This window comes from Ambystoma mexicanum, chromosome 3p (genome assembly GCF_040938575.1).
Source record: "Ambystoma mexicanum isolate Mex_15411 chromosome 3p, UKY_AmexF1_1, whole genome shotgun sequence".
NCBI lineage: Eukaryota > Metazoa > Chordata > Amphibia > Caudata > Ambystomatidae > Ambystoma > Ambystoma mexicanum.
Genome location: NC_090925.1, coordinates 184,053,817 through 184,067,939, shown reverse-complemented (window position 1 = coordinate 184,067,939; position 14,123 = coordinate 184,053,817).

The window sequence follows — 14,123 nt, the reverse complement described above, 5'->3', positions numbered from 1 at the left end:
CTGGTTGGGTTATTGGTGTTGCTGGAGTAGGACTTGCTCACACCTTTATCTGCTTGGGTTATTAGTGTTGCTGTTAAGGTCTTTCAAGCATTTGTCTGCTTGGGTTATTGGTGTTGCTGGAGCAAGACTTGCTCAAAATGTTATCTGCCTGGGTTATTAGTGTTGCTGGAGTAGGACTTGCTCACACCTTTATCTGCTTGGGTTATTTAGTGTTGTTAAATTGGGACTTGCTCACGCCTTTGTCTGCTTGGGCTATTAGTGTTGCTGGAGTAGGACTTGCTCAGGCCTTTATCTGCTTGGGTTATTAGTGTTGCTTGAGTAGGACTTGCTTATGCCTTTGTCTGCTTGGGTTATTAGTGTTGCTGGAGTTGGACTTGCTGATACCTTTATCTGCTTGGGTTATTAGTGTTGCTGGAGTTGGACTTGCTGATACCTTTGTCTGCTTGGGTTATTAGCGTTGCTGGAGTAGGACTTGTTCACACCTTTATCTGCTTGGGCTATTAGTGTTGCTGGAGTAGGACTTTCACACCTTTATCTGCTTGGGTTATTAGTGTTGCTGGAGTAGGACTTGCTTAGGCCTTTGTCTGCTTGGGTTATTAGTGTTGCTGGAGTAGGACTTTCACACCTTTATCTGCTTGGGTTATTAGTGTTGCTGGAGTAGGACTTTCACGCCTTTATCTGCTTGGGTTATTAGTTATGCTGGAGTAGGACTTGCTTAGGCCTCTTTCTGCTTGGGTTATTAGTGTTGCTAGAGTAGGACTTTCACACCATTATCTGCTTGGGTTATTAGTGTTGCTGGAGTTGGAATTGCTGATACATTTATCTGCTTGGGTTATTAGTGTTGCTGGAGTTGGACTTGCTGATACCTTTGTCTGCTTGGGTTATTAGCGTTGCTGGAGTAGGGCTTGTTCACACCTTTGTCTGCTTGGGTTATTAGTGTTGCTGGAGTAGGACTTTCACGCCGTTGTCTGCTTGGGTTATTAGTGTTGGTGGAGTATGACTTGTTCAGGCCCTTGTCTGCTTGGGGTATTAGTGTTGCTGGAGTAGGACTTGCTCACGCCTTTATCTGTTTGGGTTATTAGTGTTGCTGGAGTAGGACTTGCTCACGCCTTTGTCTGCTTGGGTTATTAGTTTTGCTGGAGCAGGACTTTCACACATTTATCTGCTGGGGTTATTAGTGTTGCTGGAGTAGGACTTTCACGCCTTTGTCTGCTTGGGTCATTAGTGTTGCTGGAGTAGGGCTTGCTCAGGTCTTTGTCTACTTGGGTTCGCGCCTTTGTCTGCTTGCGTTATTAGTGTTGCTGGAGTAGGACTTGCTCAGGCCTCGGTCTGCTTGGGTTATTAGTGTTGCTGGAGTAGGACTTTGATGCCTTTGTCTGCTTGGGTTATTAGTGTTGCTGGAGTACGACTTTCACGCCTTTGTCTGCTTGGTTTATTAGTGTTGCTGGAAAAGGATTTGTACAGACTATTGTCTGCTTGGGGTTTAGTGTTGCTGGAGTAGGACTTGCTCACACCTTTGTTGGCTTGGGTTATTAGTGTTGCTGGAGTAGGACTTTCACACCTTTGTCTGCTTGGGTTATTGGTGTTGCTGGAGTAGGACTTGCTCACACCTTTATCTGCTTGGGTTATTAGTGTTGCTGGAGTAGGACTTGCTCACACCTTTATATGCTTGGGTTATTAGTGTTGCTGTTTAGGACTTTCACGCCTTTGTCTGCTTGGGTTATTGGTGTTGCTGGAGCAAGACTTGCTCAAAACGTTATCTGCCTGGGTTATTAGTGTTGCTGGAGTAGGACTTGCTCACATCTTTATCTGCTTGGGTTATTAGTGTTGTTGTTTAGGACTTTCACGCCTTTGTCTGCTTGGGTTTTTAGTGTTGTTGGAGTAGGACTTGCTCAATCCTTTGTCTGCTTGGGTTATTAGTGTTGCTGGAGTAGGACTTGCTCAGGCCTTTATCTGCTTGGGTTATTAGTGTTGCTGGAGTAGGACTTGCTTACGCCTTTGTCTGCTTGGGTTATTAGTGTTGCTGGAGTAGGACTTTCTTACACCTTTATCTGCTTGGGTTATTAGTGTTGCTGGAGTAGGACTTGCTCACGCCTTTGTCTGCTTGGGTTATTAGTGTTGCTGGAGTAGGACTTGCTCAGACCTTTGTCTGCTTGGATTATTAGTGTTGCTGGAGTAGGACTTGCTTAGGCCTTTGTCTGCTTGGGTTATTAGTGTTGCTCGAGTAGGACTTTCAAGCCTTTATCTGCTTGGGTTATTAGTGTTGCTGGAGTGGGACTTGCTCACGTCTTTTTCTGCTTGGGTTATTAGTGTTGCCGGAGTAGGACTTTCAGGCCTTTGTCTGCTTGGGTTATTAGCGTTGCTAGAGTAGGACTTGTTCACTCCTTTGTCTGCTTGGTTTATTAGTGTTGCTAGAGTAGGACTTTCACGCCTTTGTCTGCTTGGGTTTTTAGTGTTGTTGGAGTAGGACTTGCTCACGCCTTTGTCTGCTTGGGTTATTAGTGTTGCTGGAGTCGGACTTGCTCAGGCCTTTATCTGCTTGGATTATTAGTGTTGCTGGAGTAGGACTTGCTTATGCCTTTGTCTGCTTGGGTTATTAGTGTTGCTGGAGTAGGACTTTCACGTCTTTATTCGCTTGGGTTATTAGTGTTGTTGGAGTAGGACTTTCACGCCTTTATCTGCTTGGGTTATTAGTGTTGCTGGAGTAGGACTTTCACACCTTTATCTGCTTGGGTTATTAGTGTTGTTGGAGTAGGACTTTCACGCCTTTATCTGCTTGGGTTATTAGTGTTGCTGGAGTAGGACTTTCACACCTTTTTCTGCTTGGGTTATTAGTGTTGCTGGAGTAGGACTTTCACGTCTTTATTCGCTTGGGTTATTAGTGTTGCTGGAGTAACACTTGCTTAGGCCTTTGTCTGCTTGGGTTATTAGTGTTGCTGGAGTAGGACTTTCACACCTTTATCTGCTTGGGTTATTAGTGTTGTTGGAGTAGGACTTTCATGCCTTTATCTGCTTGGGTTATTCGTGCTTCTGGAGTTGGACTTGCTGATACCTTTATCTTCTTGGGTTATTAGTGTTGCTGGAGTTGGACTTGCTGATACCTTTATCTGCTTGGGTTATTAGTGTTGCTGGAGTAGGACTTTCACACCTTTATCTGCTTGGGTTATTAGTGTTGCTGGAGTAGGATTTTCACGCCTTTATCTGCTTGGGTTATTACTGTTGCTGGAGTAGGACTTGCTTAGGCCTTTGTCTGCTAGGGTTATTAATTTTGCTGGAGTAGGACGTTCACACCTTTATCTGCTTTGGTTATTAGTGTTGCTGGAGTAGGACTTTCACGCCTTTATCTGCTTGGGTTATTAGTTATGCTGGAGTAGGACGTGCTTAGGCCTTTGTCTGCTTGGGTTATTAGTGTTGCTAGAGTAGGACTTTCACACCTTTATCTGCTTCGGTTATTAGTGTTGCTGGAGTTGGACTTGCTGATACCTTTATCTGCTTGGGTTATTAGTGTTGCTGGAGTTGGACTTGCTGATACCTTTGTCTGCTTCGGTTATTAGCGTTGCTGGAGTAGGGCTTGTTCACACCTTTGTCTGCTTGGGTTATTAGTGTTGCTGGAGTAGGACTTTCACGCCGTTGTCTGCTTGGGTTATTAGTGTTGCTGGAGTAGGACTTGTTCAGGCCCTTGTCTGCTTGGGGTATTAGTGTTGCTGGAGTAGGACTTGCTCACGCCTTTATCTGTTTGGGTTATTAGTGTTGCTGGAGTAGGACTTGCTCACGCCTTTGTCTGCTTGGGTTATTAGTGTTGCTGGAGCAGGACTTTCACACATTTATCTGCTGGGGTTATTGGTGTTGCTGGAGTAGGACTTTCACGCCTTTGTCTGCTTGGGTCATTAGTGTTGCTGGAGTAGGGCTTGCTCAGGTCTTTGTCTGCTTGGGTTTGCGCCTTTGTCTGCTTGCGTTATTAGTGTTGCTGGAGTAGGACTTGCTCAGGCCTCGGTCTGCTTGGGTTATTAGTGTTGCTGGAGTATGACTTTGATGCCTTTGTCTGCTTGGGTTATTAGTCTTGCTGGAGTACGACTTTCATGCCTTTGTCTGCTTGGTTTATTAGTGTTGCTGGAAAAGGATTTGTACAGACTATTGTCTGCTTGGGGTTTAGTGTTGCTGGAGTAGGACTTGCTCACACCTTTGTTGGCTTGGGTTATTAGTGTTGCTGGAGTGGGACTTTCACACCTTTGTCTGCTTGGGTTATTGGTGTTGCTGGAGCAAGACTTGCTCAAACCTGTATCTGCTTGGGTTATTAGTGTTGCTGGAGTAGGACTTGCGCACACCTTTATATGCTTGGGTTATTAGTGTTGCTGTTTAGGACTTTCACGGCCTTGTCTGCTTGGGTTATTAGTGTTGCTGGAGTAGGACTTGTTCAGGCCCTTGTCTGCTTAGGGTATTAGTGTTGCTGGAGTAGGACTTGCTCACACCTTTATCTGCTTGGGTTATTTAGTGTTGTTAAATTGGGACTTGCTCACGCCTTTGTCTGCTTGGGCTATTAGTGTTGCTGGAGTAGGACTTGCTCAGGCCTTTATCTGCTTGGGTTATTAGTGTTGCTTGAGTAGGACTTGCTTATGCCTTTGTCTGCTTGGGTTATTAGTGTTGCTGGAGTTGGACTTGCTGATACCTTTATCTGCTTGGGTTATTAGTGTTGCTGGAGTTGGACTTGCTGATACCTTTGTCTGCTTGGGTTATTAGCGTTGCTGGAGTAGGACTTGTTCACACCTTTATCTGCTTGGGCTATTAGTGTTGCTGGAGTAGGACTTTCACACCTTTATCTGCTTGGGTTATTAGTGTTGCTGGAGTAGGACTTGCTTAGGCCTTTGTCTGCTTGGGTTATTAGTGTTGCTGGAGTAGGACTTTCACACCTTTATCTGCTTGGGTTATTAGTGTTGCTGGAGTAGGACTTTCACGCCTTTATCTGCTTGGGTTATTAGTTATGCTGGAGTAGGACTTGCTTAGGCCTCTTTCTGCTTGGGTTATTAGTGTTGCTAGAGTAGGACTTTCACACCATTATCTGCTTGGGTTATTAGTGTTGCTGGAGTTGGAATTGCTGATACATTTATCTGCTTGGGTTATTAGTGTTGCTGGAGTTGGACTTGCTGATACCTTTGTCTGCTTGGGTTATTAGCGTTGCTGGAGTAGGGCTTGTTCACACCTTTGTCTGCTTGGGTTATTAGTGTTGCTGGAGTAGGACTTTCACGCCGTTGTCTGCTTGGGTTATTAGTGTTGGTGGAGTATGACTTGTTCAGGCCCTTGTCTGCTTGGGGTATTAGTGTTGCTGGAGTAGGACTTGCTCACGCCTTTATCTGTTTGGGTTATTAGTGTTGCTGGAGTAGGACTTGCTCACGCCTTTGTCTGCTTGGGTTATTAGTTTTGCTGGAGCAGGACTTTCACACATTTATCTGCTGGGGTTATTAGTGTTGCTGGAGTAGGACTTTCACGCCTTTGTCTGCTTGGGTCATTAGTGTTGCTGGAGTAGGGCTTGCTCAGGTCTTTGTCTGCTTGGGTTCGCGCCTTTGTCTGCTTGCGTTATTAGTGTTGCTGGAGTAGGACTTGCTCAGGCCTCGGTCTGCTTGGGTTATTAGTGTTGCTGGAGTAGGACTTTCACGCCTTTGTCTGCTTGGGTTATTAGTGTTGCTGGAGTACGACTTTCACGCCTTTGTCTGCTTGGTTTATTAGTGTTGCTGGAAAAGGATTTGTACAGACTATTGTCTGCTTGGGGTTTAGTGTTGCTGGAGTAGGACTTGCTCACACCTTTGTTGGCTTGGGTTATTAGTGTTGCTGGAGTAGGACTTTCACACCTTTGTCTGCTTGGGTTATTGGTGTTGCTGGAGTAGGACTTGCTCACACCTTTATCTGCTTGGGTTATTAGTGTTGCTGGAGTAGGACTTGCTCACACCTTTATATGCTTGGGTTATTAGTGTTGCTGTTTAGGACTTTCACGCCTTTGTCTGCTTGGGTTATTGGTGTTGCTGGAGCAAGACTTGCTCAAAACGTTATCTGCCTGGGTTATTAGTGTTGCTGGAGTAGGACTTGCTCACATCTTTATCTGCTTGGGTTATTAGTGTTGTTGTTTAGGACTTTCACGCCTTTGTCTGCTTGGGTTTTTAGTGTTGTTGGAGTAGGACTTGCTCAATCCTTTGTCTGCTTGGGTTATTAGTGTTGCTGGAGTAGGACTTGCTCAGGCCTTTATCTGCTTGGGTTATTAGTGTTGCTGGAGTAGGACTTGCTTACGCCTTTGTCTGCTTGGGTTATTAGTGTTGCTGGAGTAGGACTTTCTTACACCTTTATCTGCTTGGGTTATTAGTGTTGCTGGAGTAGGACTTGCTCACGCCTTTGTCTGCTTGGGTTATTAGTGTTGCTGGAGTAGGACTTGCTCAGACCTTTGTCTGCTTGGATTATTAGTGTTGCTGGAGTAGGACTTGCTTAGGCCTTTGTCTGCTTGGGTTATTAGTGTTGCTCGAGTAGGACTTTCAAGCCTTTATCTGCTTGGGTTATTAGTGTTGCTGGAGTGGGACTTGCTCACGTCTTTTTCTGCTTGGGTTATTAGTGTTGCCGGAGTAGGACTTTCAGGCCTTTGTCTGCTTGGGTTATTAGCGTTGCTAGAGTAGGACTTGTTCACTCCTTTGTCTGCTTGGTTTATTAGTGTTGCTAGAGTAGGACTTTCACGCCTTTGTCTGCTTGGGTTTTTAGTGTTGTTGGAGTAGGACTTGCTCACACCTTTGTCTGCTTGGGTTATTAGTGTTGCTGGAGTCGGACTTGCTCAGGCCTTTATCTGCTTGGATTATTAGTGTTGCTGGAGTAGGACTTGCTTATGCCTTTGTCTGCTTGGGTTATTAGTGTTGCTGGAGTAGGACTTTCACGTCTTTATTCGCTTGGGTTATTAGTGTTGTTGGAGTAGGACTTTCACGCCTTTATCTGCTTGGGTTATTAGTGTTGCTGGAGTAGGACTTTCACACCTTTATCTGCTTGGGTTATTAGTGTTGTTGGAGTAGGACTTTCACGCCTTTATCTGCTTGGGTTATTAGTGTTGCTGGAGTAGGACTTTCACACCTTTTTCTGCTTGGGTTATTAGTGTTGCTGGAGTAGGACTTTCACGTCTTTATTCGCTTGGGTTATTAGTGTTGCTGGAGTAACACTTGCTTAGGCCTTTGTCTGCTTGGGTTATTAGTGTTGCTGGAGTAGGACTTTCACACCTTTATCTGCTTGGGTTATTAGTGTTGTTGGAGTAGGACTTTCATGCCTTTATCTGCTTGGGTTATTCGTGCTTCTGGAGTTGGACTTGCTGATACCTTTATCTTCTTGGGTTATTAGTGTTGCTGGAGTTGGACTTGCTGATACCTTTATCTGCTTGGGTTATTAGTGTTGCTGGAGTAGGACTTTCACACCTTTATCTGCTTGGGTTATTAGTGTTGCTGGAGTAGGATTTTCACGCCTTTATCTGCTTGGGTTATTACTGTTGCTGGAGTAGGACTTGCTTAGGCCTTTGTCTGCTAGGGTTATTAATTTTACTGGAGTAGGACGTTCACACCTTTATCTGCTTTGGTTATTAGTGTTGCTGGAGTAGGACTTTCACGCCTTTATCTGCTTGGGTTATTAGTTATGCTGGAGTAGGACGTGCTTAGGCCTTTGTCTGCTTGGGTTATTAGTGTTGCTAGAGTAGGACTTTCACACCTTTATCTGCTTCGGTTATTAGTGTTGCTGGAGTTGGACTTGCTGATACCTTTATCTGCTTGGGTTATTAGTGTTGCTGGAGTTGGACTTGCTGATACCTTTGTCTGCTTCGGTTATTAGCGTTGCTGGAGTAGGGCTTGTTCACACCTTTGTCTGCTTGGGTTATTAGTGTTGCTGGAGTAGGACTTTCACGCCGTTGTCTGCTTGGGTTATTAGTGTTGCTGGAGTAGGACTTGTTCAGGCCCTTGTCTGCTTGGGGTATTAGTGTTGCTGGAGTAGGACTTGCTCACGCCTTTATCTGTTTGGGTTATTAGTGTTGCTGGAGTAGGACTTGCTCACGCCTTTGTCTGCTTGGGTTATTAGTGTTGCTGGAGCAGGACTTTCACACATTTATCTGCTGGGGTTATTAGTGTTGCTGGAGTAGGACTTTCATGCCTTTGTCTGCTTGGGTCATTAGTGTTGCTGGAGTAGGGCTTGCTCAGGTCTTTGTCTGCTTGGGTTTGCGCCTTTGTCTGCTTGCGTTATTAGTGTTGCTGGAGTAGGACTTGCTCAGGCCTCGGTCTGCTTGGGTTATTAGTGTTGCTGGAGTAGGACTTTGATGCCTTTGTCTGCTTGGGTTATTAGTCTTGCTGGAGTACGACTTTCATGCCTTTGTCTGCTTGGTTTATTAGTGTTGCTGGAAAAGGATTTGTACAGACTATTGTCTGCTTGGGGTTTAGTGTTGCTGGAGTAGGACTTGCTCACACCTTTGTTGGCTTGGGTTATTAGTGTTGCTGGAGTGGGACTTTCACACCTTTGTCTGCTTGGGTTATTGGTGTTGCTGGAGCAAGACTTGCTCAAACCTGTATCTGCTTGGGTTATTAGTGTTGCTGTTTAGGACTTTCACGGCCTTGTCTGCTTGGGTTATTAGTGTTGCTGGAGTAGGACTTGTTCAGGCCCTTGTCTGCTTAGGGTATTAGTGTTGCTGGAGTAGGACTTGCTCACGCCTTTATCTGTTTGGGTTATTAGTGTTGCTGGAGTAGGACTTGCTCACGCCTTTGTCTGCTTGGGTTATTAGTGTTGCTGTAGCAGGACTTTCACACATTTATCTGCTGGGGTTATTAGTGTTGCTGGACTAGGACTTTCACGCCTTTGTCTGCTTGGGTCATTAGTGTTGCTGGAGTAGGACTTGCTCAGGCCTCGGTCTGCTTGGGTTATTAGTGTTGCTGGAGTAGGACTTTGATGCCTTTGTCTGCTTGGGTTATTAGTGTTGCTGGAGTACGACTTTCACGCGTTTGTCTGCTTGGTTTATTAGTGTTGCTATAAAAGGATTTGTACAGACTATTGTCTGCTTGGGGTTTAGTGTTGCTGGAGTAGGACTTGCTCACACCTTTGTTGGCTTGGGTTATTAGTGTTGCTGGAGTAGGACTTTCACACCTTTGTCTGCTTGGGTTATTGGTGTTGCTGGAGCAAGACTTGCTCAAACCTTTATCTGCTTGGGTTATTAGTGTTGCTGGAGTAGGACTTGCTCACACCTTTATATGCTTGGGTTATTAGTGTTGCTGTTTAGGACTTTCACGCCTTTGTCTGCTTGGGTTATTGGTGTTGCTGGAGCAAGACTTGCTCAAAACGTTATCTGCCTGGGTTATTAGTGTTGCTGGAGTAGGACCTGCTCACATCTTTATCTGCTTGGGTTATTAGTGTTGCTGTTTAGGACTTTCACGCCTTTGTCTGCTTGGGTTTTTAGTGTTGTTGGAGTAGGACTTGCTCAATCCTTTGTCTGCTTGGGTTATTAGTGTTGCTGGAGTAGGACTTGCTCAGGCCTTTATCTGCTTGGGTTATTAGTGTTGCTGGAGTAGGACTTGCTTACGCCTTTGTCTGCTTGGGTTATTAGTGTTGCTGGAGTAGGACTTTCTTACACCTTTATCTGCTTGGGTTATTAGTGTTGCTGGAGTAGGACTTGCTCGCGCCTTTGTCTGCTTGGGTTATTAGTGTTGCTGGAGTAGGACTTGCTTACGCCTTTGTCTGCTTGGGTTATTAGTGTTGCTGGAGTAGGACTTTCTTATACCTTTGTCTGCTTGGATTATTAGTGTTGCTGGAGTAGGACTTGCTTAGGCCTTTGTCTGCTTGGGTTATTAGTGTTGCTCGAGTAGGACTTTCAAGCCTTTATCTGCTTGAGTTATTAGTGTTGCTGGAGTGGGACTTGCTCACGTCTTTTTCTGCTTGGGTTATTAGTGTTGCCGGAGTAGGACTTTCAGGCCTTTGTCTGCTTGGGTTATTAGCGTTGCTAGAGTAGGGCTTGTTCACTCCTTTGTCTGCTTGGTTTATTAGTGTTGCTAGAGTAGGACTTTCACGCCTTTGTCTGCTTGGGTTATTAGTGTTGCTGGAGAAGGATTTGTACAGGCCTTTGTCTGCTTGGGGTATTAGTGTTGCTGGAGTAGAACTTGCTCACACCTGTGTCGGCTTGAGTTATTAGTGTTGCTGGAGTAGGACTTTCACGCCTTTGTCTGCTTGGGGTATTAGTGTTGCTGAAGAAGGATTTGTACAGGCCTTTGTCTGCTTGGGGTATTAGTGTTGCTGGAGTAGGACTTGCTCACACCTTTGTCGGCTTGGGTTATTAATGTTGCTGGAGTAGGACTTTCACGCCTTTGTCTGCTTGGGTTCTTGGTGTTGATGGAGTAGGACTTGCTCAGGCCTTTGTCTCCTTGGGTTATTAGTGTTGCTGAATTTGGAATTGCTCACGCTTTTATCTGCTTGGGTTATTTGTGTTGCTGGAGTAGGGCCTGTTCACGCCTTTGTCTGCTTCCGTTATTAGTGTTGCTGGAGTAGGACTTGCTCACCCCTTTGTCGGCTTGGGTTATTAGTGTTGCTGTTTAGGACTTTCACCCCTTTGTCTACTTGGGTTATTAGTGTTGCTGGAGTAGGACCTGCTCACGCCTTGGTTTGCTTGGGTTATTAGTATTGCTGGAGTAGGACTTGCTCAGGCCTTTATCTGCTTGGGTTATTAGTGTTGCTGGAGTAGGACTTGCTCGCACCTTTGTCTGCTTGGGTTATTAGTGTTGCTGGAGTAGGAATTGCTCACGCCTTTGTCTGCTTGGGTTATTAGTGTTGCTGGAGTAGGACTTGCTCACAGCTTTATCTGCTTGGGTTATTAGTGTTGCTGGAGTAGGACTTGCTCACGCCTTTGTCTGCTTGGGTTATTAGTGTTGCTGGAGTAGGACTTGCTCAGACCTTTGTCTGCTTGGGTTATTAGTGTTGCTGGAGTAGGACTTGCTTAGGCCTTTGTCTGCTTGGGTTATTAGTGTTGCTGGAGTAGGACTTTCACGCCTTTACCTGCTTCGGTTATTAGTGTTGCTGGAGTAGGACTTGCTCACGCCTTTATCCTCCTGGGTTATTAGTGTTGCCGGAGTAGGACTTTCAGACCTTTGTCTGCTTGGGTTATAAGCGTTGCTAGAGGTGGGCTTGTTCACGCCTTTGTCTGCTTGGGTTATTAGTGTTGCTAGAGTAGGACTTTCACGCCTTTGTCTGCTTGGGTTATTAGTGTTGCTGGAGAAGGACTTGCTCAGGTCTTTGTCTGCTTGGGTTATTAGTGTTGCTGAAGTAGGACTTGTTCACGCCTTTGTCTGCTTGGGTTATTAGTGTTGCTGGAGAAGGACTTGCTCAGGCCTGCTTGTACTATGGAGAACTCACTTTGTCCTGTTTCGCTGTACACATTAGTGTTGCTGGAATGGAACTTGCTATAGCCTGCTTGTGCTATGTTCATCAGTGTTGTTGGAGTTGACCTTGCTCATGCCTGTTTGGGTAGTAGTGTTGCTGGAGCAAGGCTTGTTCAGGCCTGTTTGTTCTTTGGTCATTAGTTTTGCTGCAGTAGGTCTTGATCAGGCGTGTTTGTTATGTGGTCATTAGCGTTTCTGATGGGGCGCTCGCTCAGTTCCTTTTAATTTGGACATGAGTGTTGCTGGAGAAGGGCTTGATCAGGTGTGTTTGTGCTCTGGTCATTAGTGTTGCTGGAGTAGGGCTTGCTCAGGTCTTTGTCTGCTTGGGTTCACGCCTTTGTCTGCTTGCGTTATTAGTGTTGCTGGAGTAGGACTTGCTCAGGCCTCGGTCTGCTTGGGTTATTAGTGTTTCTGGAGTAGGACTTTGATGCCTTTGTCTGCTTGGGTTATTAGTGTTGCTGGAGTACGACTTTCACGCCTTTGTCTGCTTGGTTTATTAGTGTTGCTGGAAAAGGATTTGTACAGACTATTGTCTGCTTGGGGTTTAGTGTTGCTGGAGTAGGACTTGCTCACACCTTTGTTGGCTTGGGTTATTAGTGTTGCTGGAGTAGGACTTTCACACCTTTGTCTGCTTGGGTTATTGGTGTTGCTGGAGCAAGACTTGCTCAAACCTGTATCTGCTTGGGTTATTAGTGTTGCTGGAGTAGGACTTGCTCACACTTTTATATGCTTGGGTTATTAGTGTTGCTGTTTAGGACTTTCACGCCTTTGTCTGCTTGGGTTATTAGTGTTGCTGGAGTAGGACTTGTTCAGGCCTTTATCTGTTTGGGTTATTAGTGTTGCTGGAGTAGGACTTGCTCACGCCTTTGTCTGCTTGGGTTATTAGTGTTGCTGTAGCAGGACTTTCACACATTTATCTGCTGGGGTTATTAGTGTTGCTGGAGTAGGACTTTCACGCCTTTGTCTGCTTGGGTCATTAGTGTTGCTGGAGTAGGGCTTGCTCAGGTCTTTGTCTGCTTGGGTTCACGCCTTTGTCTGCTTGCGTTATTAGTGTTGCTGGAGTAGGACTTGCTCAGGCCTCGGTCTGCTTGGGTTATTAGTGTTGCTGGAGTAGGACTTTGATGCCTTTGTCTGCTTGGGTTATTAGTGTTGCTGGAGTACGACGTTCACGCCTTTGTCTGCTTGGTTTATTAGTGTTGCTGGAAAAGGATTTGTACAGACTATTGTCTGCTTGGGGTTTAGTGTTGCTGGAGTAGGACTTGCTCACACCTTTGTTGGCTTGGGCTATTAGTGTTGCTGGAGTAGGACTTTCACACCTTTGTCTGCTTGGGTTATTGGTGTTGCTGGAGCAAGACTTGCTCAAACCTTTATCTGCTTGGGTTATTAGTGTTGCTGGAGTAGGACTTGCTCACACCTTTATATGCTTGGGTTATTAGTGTTGCTGTTTAGGACTTTCACGCCTTTGTCTGCTTGGGTTATTGGTGTTGCTGGAGCAAGACTTGCTCAAAACGTTATCTGCCTAGGTTATTAGTGTTGCTGGAGTAGGACTTTCACGCCTTTGTCTGCTTGGGTCATTAGTGTTGCTGGAGTAGGGCTTGCTCACACCTTTATATGCTTGGGTTATTAGTGTTGCTGTTTAGGACTTTCACGCCTTTGTCGGCTTGGGTTATTGGTGTTGCTGGAGCAAGACTTGCTCAAAACGTTATCTGCCTGGGTTATTAGTGTTGCTGGAGTAGGACTTGCTCACATCTTTATCTGCTTGGGTTATTAGTGTTGCTGTTTAGGACTTTCACGCCTTTGTCTGCTTGGGTTTTTAGTGTTGTTGGAGTAGGACTTGCTCAATCCTTTGTCTGCTTGGGTTATTAGTGTTGCTGGAGTAGGACTTGCTCAGGCCTTTATCTGCTTGGGTTATTAGTGTTGCTGGAGTAGGACTTGCTTACGCCTTTGTCTGCTTGGGTTATTAGTGTTGCTGGAGTAGGACTTTCTTACACCTTTATCTGCTTGGGTTATTAGTGTTGCTGGAGTAGGACTTGCTCGCGCCTTTGTCTGCTTGGGTTATTAGTGTTGCTGGAGTAGGACTTGCTTACGCCTTTGTCTGCTTGGGTTATTAGTGTTGCTGGAGTAGGACTTTCTTACACTGTCATGATCTCTGCTTCCAAAAGGTCAGGGTTTTCCCAACTCCCTTGGAAGCAGATCCATAACCCAGGTTCCGAATGCCAACCAGTCCCAATTGGGACCTTTTGGACCCAGTCCTGGCGCCAGTGGCACCAGGCTCATAAATATGCCCAGTCCCAGCGCTGGAAGCGCCGGGCTCATAATGCTTGGGTGGACTTACCTGCAGCAGACCATGCTGCTTACTTGCCTGCCAGTTGAGCCTCTGATCCTCTTCTGTTTGGAACTACTTTTCCTGTTGGGTGGGGCTGGAGCCACTCCCTAGATTCAGAACACTGGAACTCTTCTGGAAGGCAGGAACTCTTTTTTTTACCAGGAACTCTTTTCTTACTTAGGCGTGGCTGTGGAAGGAGACACCTAAGCACTACAGGAGGCTATTTAAACCACACCCGGTGGATGAATCTTGCTTTGCGTTATTCTGCACCCTCTGCAGCAGAACGCTCATCGTGTCTTCTGCATCCGGTCCTGGGCCTAAGGAAAAAGGCTTACCATCCTGAATCCAGTCTTCAGCAACACCTATAAAGACAAGAAAGAACAGGT